This window comes from Canis aureus, chromosome 26 (genome assembly GCF_053574225.1).
Source record: "Canis aureus isolate CA01 chromosome 26, VMU_Caureus_v.1.0, whole genome shotgun sequence".
Taxonomy (NCBI): domain Eukaryota; kingdom Metazoa; phylum Chordata; class Mammalia; order Carnivora; family Canidae; genus Canis; species Canis aureus.
In genome coordinates, this window is record NC_135636.1 from 11,622,616 (window position 1) to 11,639,064 (window position 16,449).

The following is a 16,449-nucleotide window of genomic DNA, read 5'->3' on the forward strand; positions in this document are numbered from 1 at the left end:
CAAGAGTCAGGTGCTCAACTGACTGAGCCACCCAGATGCCCCCAGTATTTGTTTGTTTTTTAAAGATTTTTATTTATTTGAGAGAGAAAGAGAGTGAAAGATCATGAGCAGAAGGGAAGGACAGAAGGAGAAGCAGACTCCTTGTTGAGCAGGGAGCCCGATACCAGACTCAATCCCAGGCCCTAGATCATGACCTGAGCTGAAGGCAGACGCTTAACTGACTAAGCCACCCAAGCACCCTGTTTTTAAGGTGAAATTTCCATACAGTGAAAAGCTTAAGTCTCTACTGTTTGACTTGATGAGTTTTGGCAAATGCATACAACTTTATACCTTGCATCCACTCCAATCGTCCAGTGTGCTAGTAGGGGCTCAGGAAAACTGCTACAGAATGAGCAACTCTGAGATATGCGCTAGATATTCATTGAACAAAGATAATCATCTCAGTATCCAGTCACGTAAGAGTCATGTGTAATGGAGGAATTGAAACTGGCCTCAAGAGCCTCAATTCTAGAAAGAAGTAGAACAATACCAGAAAGATCTGGAGAAATAGTGTGGCCCAATCTCTGTGAATTTGATCGGGCATAGGAAAGTGAAGAGGTGATTATCTCAGACAATAAGAAAACAAACAATATCATACCCATGAGCCACTATCAATGAAGATGACTTTTTAATAAAATATAGAAGCCAAGACTAGCGGAAGAGCTGCCGTGCGACTGGCGGGGACAGCGATCTCCATATACAAAGTTGAAATGAAAATTGAGTAATGTGATCTAGGAGGTAAATTTTATATACTTAGATAAGGTGAATAATCATTTTACCAAAGCAGAAGTAAAAAGATATGAATACCAGCTTCCTCATTTTGTAAGAAGATTGTTCACATTTTAAACCAAGGAGTAGAAATGTGGCAGGTGAGAATTTTCTCCCCTGCTCCCATCTTGAGCTGTGGCACGTGCCCCACCTCCCTGCTGGGACCGAAGCCTGTCCCCAGAAGGTCTTGGGAAAGCCATGTAGGCAAACCGGACTATGACCACACACTGGGGCTCCGGAAAACAGAGACTGACCCGGCGGCGGGACATTTCATCTCCATGTGGGGCGGGGCGGGCGGGATCCGGGCATCGGGAGGCCCCGCCAGGTGGCGCGGACCCTGACCTGTGCCCCCGCAGACCGCCGGGGACGCGGCCCCTGGGGCGGACAGGACCTGGGCGGGAAGCCAGGGCGCGCCGAACCCGGACCCCACGTGACGGGCCGACACCCCAGGAATAGGCCCGGCGCCCCGCCCCGCCCCGCCCGGACGCTCCCCTCGCCCTGCCCCGAGAGGGCCCGCTGGCGCTCCGCTCCCCGCCTTGCCCGCATTTCACTTCCCACCGGCTTAAGCCCGACCTCTGGTGCGGACACAGAAGTTTCCAGGAGAAACCTGGAAGGAGGAGGAGGAGGAGATGGAGGCCCCCGCTGCTGGGGAGCCTCTCTCTTCTCACCACCTGGCTCAATGGCCCCCTGGGGGTACTTTTGACAAACCTGACACTATATGCTTCTCTCTGATGCTCACATTTTTTTTTAAAGATTTTATTTATTTATTCATGAGAGACACACACACACACACACACAGAGAGGCAGAGACACAGGCAGAGGGAGAAGCAGGCTCCACGCAGGAAGCCCGATGGGGACTCGATCCCGGGTCTCCAGGATCACACCCCGGGCTGCAGGCGGTGCTAAACCCCTGCGCCACCCGGGCTGCCCTGATGCTCACATTAAAAAAGGAAAAAAGTGTTATGATGTTGAGCTGGGCTACAACCATGGAGACATAAGAAATGGGGCCCTGGGGAGCGGGGTAGAGGGGCCAAAGGACCTAGAGGGCCGAAGGGGGTGGGGGGAGAAAGGGAAGGGAGAGTTGGCCTCCTTCACCTCCCCTCACTGACGTAACAGGGGGCTGCTGCTTAAATCCTCACTCCCATGGTTATTCTTATTTTCTCATTCCACTGGGCTCCCACAGGCCTGCACCTTCCTCGCAGGCTATGGGTCTCTCCACGTCCCTGGCCTGCCGTTTCCTTTCTATAAAATGGCACTAATAATGCCCCAGTGCCGTAATGCCTGGGCTGATGAATCCAGAAGGTTAGGACGAGGTTTGAATAGAATCACGGCATTTTGCACTTGCGACCCAGGGCAGACACTTCTATGGGACACAGTCTGACCCACAGAAAGCACAGGACGTGTCCTCGGGGGTCCGCGGTGGGGGGCGAGTCCCGAGGGGGGCACAGGTCAGGGTCCGCGCCACCTGGCGGGGCCTCCCGATGCCCCGATCCCGCCGGCCCCGCCCCACATGGAGATGAAATGTCCCGCCGCCGGGTCAGTCTCTGTTTTCCGGAGCCCCAGTGTGTGGTCATAGTCCGGTTTGCCTACATCGCTTTCCCAAGACCTTCTGGGGACAGGCTTCGGTCCCAGCAGGGAGGTGGGGCACGTGCCACAGCTCAAGATGGGAGCAGGGGAGAAAATTCTCACCTGCCACATTTCTACTCCTTGGTTTAAAATGTGAACAATCTTCTCACAAAATGAGGAAGCTCTACCCAACTGTGCTCCTTTGTCTCTCAAGGCAACCACTAGATTAATCCTGTGAGGCAGAAAGCTTCCCCTTCCACCTGCAGCCTCCAGTCTTCTCCGGGAGGGTCGTGTGGCATCTCTGTCACAACTGCACGGGTAAGACATTTGAGGAATTGGTGGACAGTTAGTCTTTCCACCAACTTTGACATAGTGAGTGGTTACTGGCCACAGGTGACCTTTTCAAATCAGTATGGATTGTTATAATATCATTCAACATATAAAGAATTTAATCTCTCTGGACTAAGTTTTCCCTGTTAATTCATGCAAATGTTTCTTTTAAGTAGGGGTAGGAGCCACAATGTCTTACTCTCTAGGAGATCCCATGAAGGGGAAGGGCCATCAGTGACCCTGCAGGTACAGATGCTTCCTCCCTCCCTGCTGTCTGGAGGGCCCATCACTGAGGACTGGATCTCATACAAGGGCTCTTGTACCAGTGAAGTCCAGGACTCTGGCCAGCAAGTCACCCACCCAGTATTAATTAAGCAGACAGCACATGCCCCTGTACCTCACTATAAGTGCCATCGAGCTATAAATACCCGTGGCTCTTTTTAAAAGTATTTATTGAAGTATAGTTGTGTTTCTCTGTGGTGTAGCAATCAAGTTATACTTCACAAGTGAATACCAATTATTCTTATTACCTTTATGAGGAACATCTTCTCTGTGATTGGTTCCCTCAAAGGTCTTCCTTGCTCGGACACTTAACCATGATTGACTACATGCAAATAAGCCAACCCTAATCTATACTGACCATAGGTATGATTAGTACAGATGTTGGTTCTGCTACCCAATTTCCCAAACTGGCCATAGGCTTCATGGATTTTATAAACCAGCAACTGTAACAGGTTACTGATGACATTTTACGGTTGCCCATCTATAATGTGAGCAGCCCTCACATGTGGGTATTGACAAAGCTGGGGGCTTTGAAGTCATAGTTTATATATTTACTGCCCTCAGTCTCCACAAGACAAATGTCAAGCTTTCATAGGATCCTCTCCATGTCCTCCTCCTAGGCTGGAGATGAGAGTAAGCAACTACCTTCTCCTCTCCTGCTCTTCTCACCAATCTTGGTAAAAGATGACTGGGGGGAAATACAACATCACTTTTATACCCAAGAGGTAGGTGTTGGCTGCATCACCAATCAGGACTTTGGCATAGATGACCTAGAATCTCACTACAAAATGTCGGAGAATTTGGCATCTGTTTTGTTTTGTTTTAAACCTGTGGAGGCCTTGGTAGAAACTCACAACAAAGATTCTCCTTTTAACATCTCACTAAATATTGCTATTCTGTTTAGATAAAAAGACAGTAAAGTTTGGAAAAAGACAACCTATTCATGAAACATTACAAAATCAATTAATCCAATATACCAAATGTAAAGAAGCAATAGATGTGCTTTAAAATTGTTAAGAGCATGCTTATCTTGGTGACTTGGAGACCCAACTGATATTATTCTTAATAAGCCCACTGACATTGTTTTAATAAGCCAACATCCCTGCCTGTCTTTTGGAAAAGGAAAAAAAGAAAAGATAAAATTGACTTTTTCCTCTGTGTTTGCTGCTGAAATTACTAAAATAATACATACACACAAAAGCTAAGAGTCAATAGCTTGTTTTATCTTTCAGTAAAATGAACTCTTCTTCAAAATGATCATAATTTCATTTTGACCCTCCTTGTACTATGTAGACTTAAATATCTAGGTGGTACTTGATAAATAGCTTCAAGTATGGTAGTTTAAAATTGGCCCTGGATGTCTGGTTCACTGCTCCATGGTGTCACGGTGTACTCCACACTGGGGCACCAGGCCACCTTCAGCTAGCTACACTTGGCCAAGACACCAAAACCAATCACATGCTCCTGGTAGAACATGGTGGCCAACAGCCTGTTTAGCCTTGATCAGAACTGGCTCAGGGACTAGATGTGCCTCACCTGAAGATTCAGCTTCCGAGATACTGAAGGAGCAAATAAGAAGAAGGTGAGGCCAGTCCTCAGGCAATATTTATGGAGAAGAGGAATTAACTCCCATGTAGGGTGCTCAGAGCTTGGCTGAGGTCTGAATCCCAGTGGTGGCTGGCAGCGTATCTCTAGTAGCCTCTGTCCAAAGCCTCTGAATTATTAGAGTGGCCTGGAATAACGCTGGAGGGTCAAGAACCATTATTAATAGCAACTGGCAGTGGCCGGGATGCTGGAGGCAACCCTGGGACTGCAATCATTTATAACATCATTAGTCATGAGCCCTTTGAGTGCAAATGTGTATGATATCACTATTGAGATTCACAGGGATACTGGGAAGATAGATAGAGAAAGCCTGAAGGTGAGGGATCCCTATAGGTGAGGGATAGGGACATTGATTTTGCACAGAAAAGCCTTTGAAAGCAGAACTATAAGAAAATGCATTATAAGTAAGAATAAGGAGACCAACTATTGTTAGTTAAGGAAAGAGGATATGATACGTCCATCCACTTGCTCAACCAGGCAGAGAGAGAGGAGTGTGACAGAGGACTCACAGAAATTTGATTTGCTTTAGCCTAGTGTCTTATTCATTTTTTGGCTCCACTTTCCTCTGGCTCAGCTGGTCCAGAAAGAATTGTGTTTATTTTACATTGAGAAGGTGGATGCCTTGGGTCCCTAGTTGCTTCGAGCAGCAGGACAATGAAAAAGGAATGAATTCCGAGCACTCTGAAGAAACAGATTTGTGGAAATACACTGGAGATGGTGCTCAAGAAGAGTTTATTCAAGGGAAACTGGAGCTCTTACAGCCCTGCCAAGGCCAAAGGGTCCTATTGTGTTTTCCCATGGATTGACATCTATGCTTCCAGTCAAGAGGAGCCCATCCTCCTCTGCAATCTGCCCAGGAAGCCCATGGCTTGGTTAGGTCTTGCTATTCAAAGGATCGTTATTCAGCACCTTGGCTTCTGTCTCCACTCTGCCACTTTTTGACCACTTCACTGCTTGCTAGCATTGCCATCAGAAGGTAGGCAGTGGGGAAAGTTAAGGGAGCTAAGCCATGAACTTGCCATTGTTACTAATGCTGATGAATGTTGGGATGAAAGGGAAGAGGAACTATGCCCCAGATGGAGGGACAGGTTATTCTGAGAATTTTAAGAGCTCCTTCTATCACTCACATGGAAATTTGACAGCCAATTATATGCAGGTCAGAAGGCAGGACCCAAACCAGCCAGGCAAAAAATATGGTTATCCTAAGTGATTGCTTTGAGAATTTGACTTTAAGACTAAAGGAAGAAGGGAAAATGGAGAAGTAGTGGGTTTGAGTAGGAGGCACACCACCCTTTTCTAGAAAAATCTCCTGATAGCCCCAGGATCCTAAAGTAACTAAGTGATTTCTGTCATATGACTCTGACTCACTAGCACCCCAGCTGATGACTCAATAGTTTTTAATAGTTTTCCTTTTTTAAATGATAGTTAATGTTTTGTTGAAGAATAATGTACATAGAGAAGAAATCTTAAGTGTACAGCTTCATGAATTTTCACAAACTGAACTCACCAATGTAACAAAGTCACCAAAACCCAAATCAAGAAATAAGACATCATGGGCCCATCAGCGGCACACGGGTGTCCACTTTTCATCACAACCTGTCCCCCTGTTAAAGTCAGCACTTAAAAAAAGAAAAAGGTTTATTTACTTATTTATTTGAGAGAGACAGAGAAAGAGTATATGTGGGGAGGGGCAGCGGGAGAGGGAGAGAGAAAATCTCAAGCAGACTCCCTGCTGAGCCTGGAGCCTGACATGGGGCTAGATCTCATGACTCTGAGATCAAGACCAATCAGGAATTGGACACATAACTGACTGAACCACCCAGCCGCCCCGGGTCAGAACTTTTGCCTGCCTTTGTACGTTATACAAATGGAATAATAAAATATGTGCTTTTTTGGTGCCTGAATTCTTCACAAAGTATTATGCTTTTGAGATGCATCCATGTTGTTGCCCATAATTGCAGATTTCTGTTGATGTGTAGTATTCTATTACATGAATATTCCACAGCTATCTGTTCTACTATTGAACATCTGGGTTGTTTCAGGTTGGGGCTATCACAAATAATGCTGCAAGGATCATTCCTGAAAGCATGGACACATTTCTGTTGGGCATATACAAAGGAGTAGAATTGCTGAGTAATAGAGTGCTTAATGTTTATAGACACTACCAAATAATTTTCCAAAATAGTTGACCATTGGTTTTCTCTTTAATGATCCCTTATCTCTGCTCCTACATTGCTGTCCAGTCCTTACCCACTGCCATCACCCACCTCCCATAACTCCAAGAATTCCAAGCTTGTCTACTACCTGGGTGCCCAGGATTTAGTTGAATGTATGCATCCCCTAACCTTATATGACATTAAATATTCTAGACCTTTTCCTTTGAAGAAGAAATCTTTCCTGAAAACCTGCTTCTATTCCTCCAGTCCCTAAGATGGCAGGCTAATTGCCTCCAGGATCAAGCTTGTCTTCACACAAGGCCACTTAAAGACTCAAGGGCACAGTATACCTGTTTATGCTATGGTTGCCATGCTTGGGTTCTGATGATTCTCTTTCATGGCTGACTTGATCCACTGTTGACTGAGCTCTGTTAAATCAAATGTGTCCTGTACAAGCACCAGGCCCTCTGCAAGTACCCCTACAGAGGTAGGTTGCATTACTCCAGTCCAAACTGAATGTATCATCACTTGGTGCTCCAGTATCCCATCCATTGTCTCTTCTTTTGGTGCCAATCTCCTGAAGATTTGGTGCTAAGGAGCAGTGTCAGTTGGGTTGGGTGGCTTCTTTGGGAGAGGAAACATCTAGGAATCTAGACAATGGCAACTTTGACAAGTGGGCCTTCTGACTCTCACCCAGGGTTCCAGCAATGCTATGCATTTTCTTAACATAGCTGTCTACACAGAAAGGAAAGAGCACCAAGAGAAAATATTTTGGGAAAGGCAGATCTTTCACACTATTATTCAACTTCCAAGTCTTAGCTGCTGTCTGTATTTCAATGGCACTAAGCAGGACTCTCAGTTCCTGTATTTTATTAATTCACTAAGGATCTCACAAGATTGGGACTAATTCCAGGGTAGTTTGAAACACAATAGCAGTGCTTTTTTGTTCATCAAATTTTAAAAATTAATCATCTAATAGAATTCCTAGTTTAGTTTATTAGTAGAGGATACTAAACAAAAGTATGCTTTTTATTAATGTTTATATTATTGATATATTAGGTATGCTTCTATGTGCAATTCAATTCAACAAATATTTATTGACCCTTTATTATGTGTGAAGTATTGCAAGTAAGTTGCAGTTCCAGCTTCCAAAAGTGTCATAGAATTTAGTGCTTAGAGGAATGATTAACCTTGAGGAATTAGGAGCCATTAAGGATTTTACTGTTAGTATTTTCAATTCATGTTGCTCAGAAATAAAATAAATAGTGAAACATGTTTATTGACATGAGGGCCAGCTGTTTGGGAGGTGTTGTAGATGTTGCTGGCATCTTGTCACACCTTGCACTCATCTGGATAGACCACAGTCAATGACTGAATACTGGGGGTTGAGGGAGTGGTAAAAGATTGGTCTCTTGATTTAGTTATTTTCAAAGATTTTATTTATTTATTCATGAGAGACACACAGAGAGAGGCAGAGAAGCAGGCTCCCTTTGGAGAGCCCAGTGCAGGACTCGATCCCAGGACCCTGGATCAAGACCTCAAACACTGAATGACCCAGGTGCCTCAAATGATTTTTTTAGTAGAAGTGTCCCATGCAATTTTTAGGATATATTTAAACTAAAATATTTTTTCATTATTCATCTGCAATTCATGTTTAACTAGGTATCCTACATTGTATCTAGCCCTTCTCTGTGGGCCTCTAGGAGAAAAGGCAGTCTAGAATATGCCTCAAAGTTGTTCCATCCAGGGAATGAAAGAGATGGGGTATTTATTCTCCAACTCGTTCATCAGTGATGAAAGGATACACCTGATGGTATTAACTGGTGGGCTTGATCTTGAGAGATCGTGAGAGAGGCTGAGAGAAAACCGTAAGGTAAAGAGTAGCAATCTTGCAGAAGAATGCGCTCAACTGGTATTGGAATGGTGAATGCAACAGGACATAAGCAGGGCACCAATAGTACAGCTAAAATTGGAGCTCTCCTGAATTCCTGACAGCAACGTTAGATAAAAGGGCAGCTCTGTCTTTCCTCAGTTCTCTGGATGAGTTCAGATATTGACCACAGGATGTGAAGGAAAGAATTAGGCTGAAAGGAACTAACTGTTATATTAAATTATGACAGCCCAAAGAATGTGTGTTCGTGTGTGTACTTAACAGAGAGAGAGGAAAGATGGTGTTTACTATTCCAGAAATGACATAAGAAAATTAAAATTTCCTGACCTGTCGTTTTCACCAAAAGTAACAGTGCAATTATAGGAAGTGTCTGAGTAGTTCTAAAATTCTATCTGAAACAAGGAAACAGGTTCTCTTTCCATTTTCAGTTAGAATAATAAAGCCAAGTGATTGCCTGTCCATCATCAAGCCCAATTAGATTTTCAAAACTCTCTTTACACCAATAAGTGTCAATACTATGGTATGTATTTTTATTATCAGTTCATTGAGTTTCCATACACCATCTGCTCTAACACATGGGGAATGTATATTTTCTCTTGTTTTTACCATTCTTTGGGAATTGTTTAATCTCTAATCAAAGCCAGAGAAAATGAACTAGACATAATTCCAGTGCTGTTTCTTTACTTGTTGCATAAATGTGTGTATTCTTCTGGTCTGAAGGGCCATAGCCTCACTTGGGAACAGTGCAATTCATTTAGACAGTGGTAAGAAATCATTCTTTTTTTTTCTGGGTACTCTTGGCTCAGATGCTAGTTTTAAATTATTGGGAATAAGTGAAATTTGGTCTTGTGACATGTGATATATTCAACTGCTCTAGGGAGAAGGCATAAAATATTAATGAAATGGAATGTCTTTTAGTGGCATGTTGGAAGTTAGAAGTTGAGTTTGATCGTTTCTAAATAATATTAAGGACATTCAGTCTCCCACCCCCACCATTTTTCCTGTTCTTAAAAGGCAAGTATTGTATTTGATTAATTTTTAAAGGCATGATAATGAACCATAGCCTATCCAAATTGGTCCATGAGCCAGCTAAATTACTGCCCCATTCGCATTATTTCTCTTTAGAGGCAATGTGAATGGACAACAGCTGGGGTTACCATGTACAGATGTACAGGTTGTCTACAAAGATGCTCAATTAAGTTGTTGAGTTGGTGCTAATATCCAGCCATATTCCACTCACCAAGCCATGTACCCTGGGGCAGGACAATTCCCCCCTAGAGGAAGGGACACTTTTCCTTAATAAACATAAAGATGGCCAAATAGACTATTACAAATTTTAGCCATAGCCCTCAAAGGCATGGTTTCTGCTCATATTGAAACCAAGTTATTCAGACATTCCTGGCAAGTTTTTCCCTATTACCAATTCGACTACTGTGCTTCATCAAGATATGGTAGTTTATTGATAATACCCAGGATCTGTGCATTGTTGCAGGGTCTTTTCCCTTCAAAACCTCCAGAAAAGTGCAAAGTATTCTAGTTATTTCAGAGTGCGGGGGCGGGGGGGAGGGAAGGAGGCCGGGAAGGAGGTAAATGTCTTAATTCTCACAAACAAATTGCAGTGAAGATTTTTCTAGGCCATGGAAGAACTGTCTACCACCACAGATTTCTTGACCCTCAGAGCTGGCATAATAATGTCTCAGCCATTTGGGGCATAATTCTGTGAAGACAGGCTAGCATTGATTGGGGGATAGCAATTCTTATCACCTTGGTGGTGAATGATATAAATCCAGGGTGTCCAGATGGCTAGTGCCAGTTAAGCATTAATTGCTTTGGAAGTACAAATGCTATAAATTTAGGACAAATAGCATTTGCAAGCTTAATTATTGGGGTACCTGTTTGGCTCAGTCTGTAAAGCATGTGACTCTTGATCTAAGGGTTGTGAGTTCAAAGTCCACATTGGGCATGGAACCTACTTAGAAAAAAAAAAAAAGAGGGACACCTGGGTGGCTCAGTCTGTTAAACATCCAACTCTTGATTTTGTCTCAGGTCATGATCTCAGGGTGGTGAGATCAAGCCCCATATCAGGCTCCACACTGGTTTTGGAGCCTGCTTAAGATTCTCTCTCTGGCCCTCCCTTACTCCTTCTTTAAAAAGAAAAAAAAGAGAAATGTTAATTATTAAAATTTTCAAATGGTAATATGTTCTTACTAAATTTAACATAACCACTGTCCTGTGTTATGTATTGGAGTCAACTTTCAAACATTGTAAATGTTATCAACTGCTGTTCAGTGAATATCTAATAACAGAGGCTTCATCACATACAGGATTGTTTTGATGGGACCCCCCACACACACACACACACAGAAACAGCCCTATGCAGCTACATCAGGTGATGACATTGCCAAACAAGAAGGCCCCTGTTATAGATCCACTGGCCTGAGGAGCAATACCCAGAAACTGCTGCATTTAAGAAATTTCAATTTAAGATGTATAATGCAAAATTTGTGAAAGCAAATAAATGTAAACTTAACCGAACTGTCAAAGGGTTTTGTTTTTGTTTTTGTTTTTGTTTTTTGTTTTTTGTGGTTTTTTTGTAGATTATAGCATTGATACTTTTGAAGTTAGTTATGCTTTAAACTACACACTTTTGGGACAACAGAATTTTCCCATGTGACTGTATTTAATGTACACAGCACACCGTGAGGTCAGTTTACTGCCCCCACTTTATGGTCTAGTAAGCTGGCTCTCTAATCCTGTGCTGTCAACACAGTGGCCATTAACCTTGTGTGGCTACTGAACAGTGGAAAAGTAGTGAGACAGAATTAATACCTGTTATAAGTCTAAAACACACACAAGATTTGAAGGCTTGGTAAGAAAAATTAGGTAAAATATCTCATTCATAAAATTTTCATATTGATATAGATATACATTGCAATAAAAAGAGATTGGATTGGGTTGGAATAAAAAAATAAGATTTTTTTTATTCATGAGAGACACACAGAGAGAAGCAGAGACATAGGCAGAGGGAGAAGCAGTTTCCCTGTGGGGAGCCCGATGCAGGACTCGATCCCAGGACCCCAGGATCACGATCTGAGCCAAAGGCAGATGCTCAATAACTGAACCACCCAGGTGCCCCTAGATAAAAAAAATTTTAATTCATTCTACTTGTTTCTTTTTACTGTAGCTGCAAGAAAATTTAAAATTACATCTGTGCCTCACTTTATATTTCTGTAGGACAGCATTGCCCTAGATCAATGCATCAACACTGGCTGCCCACAAACAGAAGTCTGTTGTATGTGAGTCACTTCACTTCCTTCACTTACTTCACAGTGAGGAAGTCACTGGATTGATGAGTTGTCCTTTGGGGGTATTTGAATTTTCTGAGAGAGTATTAAAGACTACAAAGCTTAAACTAAAGGATTTGTTTCTAATGATGGAAATTCAGGAACCATTTGGGATGTGTAGTAACTTACTCCACTGAGAGACAAAGTCAGAGGGGTGAGGAGACCTCAGAAAGATGCCCTGCATCTAAGTTATTGCTTTGCATCTAAGCTTTTAGGAACAGCAACTTCCAGAAGCTTCTACTTCTCTGTCAAGCTAGAGGGCGATGCCATCAATGGATACCAGCAATGTTAGATGAGCAACTATTGCCAGCTTCCTTCCTTAGGGCTGGAGAGGAGAGCTGGTTTGGATTATAAACTCATTACCTAACGCTTTCTTGACTGTATGTTAGGAAACCCAACGGATACCAAGAGATCCAATACACAATTCCAACTAGGTTAAAAGATTTTGTTTCACCTAGGAGCACTGCTTATATATTCTTATACCTCAGCAGCGAGCTTAAGGATCTGGACAAGGAAGGTGGCATCTACCTGGTGGCCTAGAACCTTCACTTCATCATCAGTAAAGTGGAAGATAATATTACCCACCTCGTGAGATTATTGTGTGGTTGAAGCAAGACAGCAGCTATGAAAAAAAAAAAAACAGCCATAAGTGCATCAATTAACCTCTACTACAAAACAGATGATTCTAAAATTAGCAATTTAAGTAAAAAAAAATTTTATCTCAAAATCCCATGGCTATCTTTGTGCTTTCTCTGCCCTGAGCTTGTACTCATTCATGCAGCTGCACTCAGCTTCAGGGTTGGCTGAGCCTCTCTTCAGAGGCTCCTTCACTCTCCAGAGGGCTAGGCTGGGCTTCTTCATGTGGTAGAGGCAGCATTCCCAGAGGGAAGCACCAGTGCACTCGCACTTACCAAGCCTCTACTTCCCTCGCATTAGCTGATATCCCATTGGTGAAAGCAAGTGAGGTAGCCAACTCCAGAATCATTCTGAGTGGTGTTGATTCCAAGAGGCATGTTTCGTTAAGGGCCATTATTTAAGCAATCTACTGTACAACCAGCTACCATTTCCTGAATCCTTACTATCACCAGACACTGGGCCCAGCATTTCACGTGTCGTATGTCATTTAACTTACTGACAACCCAGGGAGGTTGGGGCCTTTAGCTACATTTTATGGCTATGAAACAGGCTGAGCAAGATGGAGCAATATGCCCAGGGTTCTGTAACAAAACAAAGCAAAGAGCTAAAGGCAGGAAACAGTCTCACTTAGAGCAATCCAAGATGCCTTACCTTTTCAAGTGTTTGCCTCTTAGCACGAAAAACCAAAGGTAGTCAGATGGGTGAGCTTGGAGTGACCACTGCTATGACACACACTACAACAGTTCTGAAGTTGCTGGACCTGATAAGAACTAGGAAACTCACTGAGATTTTAGCACTAAATGACTTCCCGCCTTTCCCCCATTCCATGTTGATTAGTTTTCCATGTTTATTTTTCAACTCCACGCACAGAGTAGCAGAGATATTAGAGATATTAGACAAATTATGTATTCCACCTAGCAAGATAAAGCCAGTGAAAGCGATCACAGACAAGCTCCTGCACAATGGGAGTGCCATTATCTTTCTTAGAAAATGGGATATGGCTTGGAAAGTGAGCGTCACCATAGAGAAGTAGAAACCCTCTCCTTAGATAAAAATCTCATTAATAATTCTTTTCTCAAACAGGAAGAGAAGAAGGAAAGATTTGTTGAGATGGAGACCGCAGAAGCAGATAGCAGCGATCCCTGGCTGCAGCCCGGAGACGCTGGAGGAAGGCGCGAAAGGTTACGTGAAAGAGGATCATTAATATTCATGGCAGCATCTGGCACTATGTTGCCAGGAGACAGTAATGAGAACAGAGCATCTTCCAGGTCTAATGGCACTGCGGCTGCCACATCAATCCCAACGTCCTCAGAAATGAGATCTCTATCATTTGCAAACAGGGAAACGTTGGTGGCTTGGCTGTCATTCCAGAAGGTCACTAAAAGATATGCAGATGAGCTGCCCATATTTCTTGGGCTCATACCCACCAGGTTCCCTGCACTGCTTCGCCTTTTCAGGGACACCATCTGACAAGGCAAATTATACAGGGGTAGAGGGAACTGGGTATCTGCTCTTGACCCTGGGAACACTTTGTGAACTTCTGTCCTCATTGATTGGGTTTCCCTACAGAGAGTTGCTACATGAACTTCTTTGGAGGAATTTATCCTTGTCAATTTTGTGCTCTCAAAACTTGTGTGAACATTTTAGCTTCCCCAGCTGTAAGCTCTAAGCCCTGTTCTTCCTCAGTTTCTCCCAGGAACAGGCCCTAAAACAAAGATTCAATTTACAGTGTTCATTACTTCCCCTTGTTATGGGGATTCTAAGTGGGAGAGTCATTTCAAGATCTCATCTGTGTCTACTCACTCCCTACTGGGGCCAGAGCTTTTCCTTACATGTTTAGGGGCCAAGTAGGTATAAAGCTCCTTTTACATTTGTATCAAAAATTCTCAGTTCCCTACCATTTTAAAACACACCTTCCCATGTTATGCTCAGCACAACTTGGCGGATTATTTATTTTGTGTTTGCTACGTATGGATGTGGACACATGGTAAACAAAATTCAAGGTAGAATTATCTTCCAGTAGGGTGGTGAGGAAAACAGACAATGAGCAAACATATACATAAGTTCATTTCTTCATTCATTTAGTCATAGTTTCAGCAAAAAGTTATTGATCACCTATTCTGTTTGAGGCATCCTTCTATGCCTGGAGATGCAGCATAGAATGAAACAAAATTCTGCTTTCTTAAAGATTATGACTTAGGAGGGGACAATGAAAGCTTAAAAATAGAAATCCATCATAAGTGGAAATAAATTCAATGAACCAAAATAAGACAAGAAGAATGCTTGAGGCATGGCTATACTATTTTACCTGGTGATCAGGGAAGCCCTCTCAGAGGAGGTGACGTTGAGCAAAAACATGAAGAAGTCACCAAACACTGGCACACTGAGCCAGCTCATATAGGCTCCCAGGAACTGATCGGGCACAGCTCTTCTCAACTTCCTGTTCAATGACGTCATGTTGGAAGCTTAAAATCAACCACCGTGGATTTGTACACCACAGATCAGTAAATGCTATGAATCGTGACTTTTTTTTCGGTCAGCTATTAAGTATTTATCAATACCCAATTGCATGCAAATACCCAGGGAAGGAGTCTTTTTGGCAGAAAGAGCATCCGGTATGAAGGCCCTTGGATTGCAAGAATGCTTTATTAGTTGAGAAATGTCAAAAGGATACTACGTCTAGGACAGTGGTCCTCACCACCTACGACATTTTTAGACTTACAAATTTTGGGGCTCCACCTCAGACCTACTGAATTGGAAACTCTGAGGCCCAGAAATCTGTATTAAAAACCCTCCCAGTGACTCTGCTGCAGAAGAAAGTTTGACAACCACTAGTCTAGACTAAGCACAGTTGCCAACCAGGTGAGTAGTGGGAAGCAAGATTAGAGAATGACGGCTGATCACAGGGGCCTTCTGGCTCTGATAAGGACTTGTGATGGTCAATTTTATGCATCAATTTGACAGGACCACAGTGACCAGATATTTGGTCAAACATTATTCTGGATGTTTCTGTGAGAGTGTTTTTGGATAAGATTTACATTTAAATTGCTGGATTTTGAGAAAAACAGATTGTGTCTCACAATGTAGGTGATCCTCATTCAATTAGTTGAAGGCCTTAACAGAACAAAAGACTGACTTCCTTGAGCAACGAGCAGCTCTGCCAGCAAATGGCCTTTGGATTTGAGCGACTGTAATAGCTCTTCCTTGGGTCTTTAGCATGATGATCCACCCTGTAGATTTTGATGTTGCCAGCCTCTGTAATCACGCAAGTCAATTCCTTAGAATAAATCTTTTTCTCTCCCTTACTGGCTCTGTGGTTTTGTTTCTCTAGAAAACCTTAACTAATATAGGACTCAAGCTTTTTCTCTTAGTGAACCAGAACACCAAACAGCAGGATGGCAGGAGGAGGAGGAGGTTTGATCAGAGACATGAAATTAACTGACATGTTTTCAAAGCTTCCCTCTACGACTGGGGTCCTATGGCTCCAGGGCCAAATACAGCCTTCAGCCATTTCAGACAGCTAAATGCAACATGTGATCCTGCCTTTGAACTTCATCCAGGAACAGGACATCAGTGCAACACATGGTGACATTTGAATAAGGTCTGCAGGTGAGTTAATAGTATCATATCAGTGTTCGTTTCCTGGTAGTAGCACTTCATCTGTGATGTATTGAGATGTTAATGTTTGGAGGAGTTGGGAGAAGAGTGTGCAAAAATTCTTTTACACATTTTGCAAACTTCTCGTAAATCATGTACTATTTAAAAATGTAAATTTAACAAAGGAAACAAAAACTTGCAAAAAGCAAAGGTCACTAGCTGCTTTTGAAGAGCA

At 43.0% G+C, this 16,449-nt stretch overlaps 1 long non-coding RNA gene across 1 annotated transcript; it reads left to right on the forward strand.

Moving 5' to 3' along the window:
- The first annotated feature begins 2,431 nt into the window (after positions 1-2,431).
- Positions 2,432-15,912, forward strand: LOC144297897 (uncharacterized). Its single transcript, XR_013364777.1, has 3 exons — positions 2,432-2,691; positions 7,014-7,233; positions 13,701-15,912. It is a non-coding gene; the product is annotated as an uncharacterized LOC144297897 (long non-coding RNA).
- The last annotated feature ends 537 nt before the right edge of the window (positions 15,913-16,449 follow it).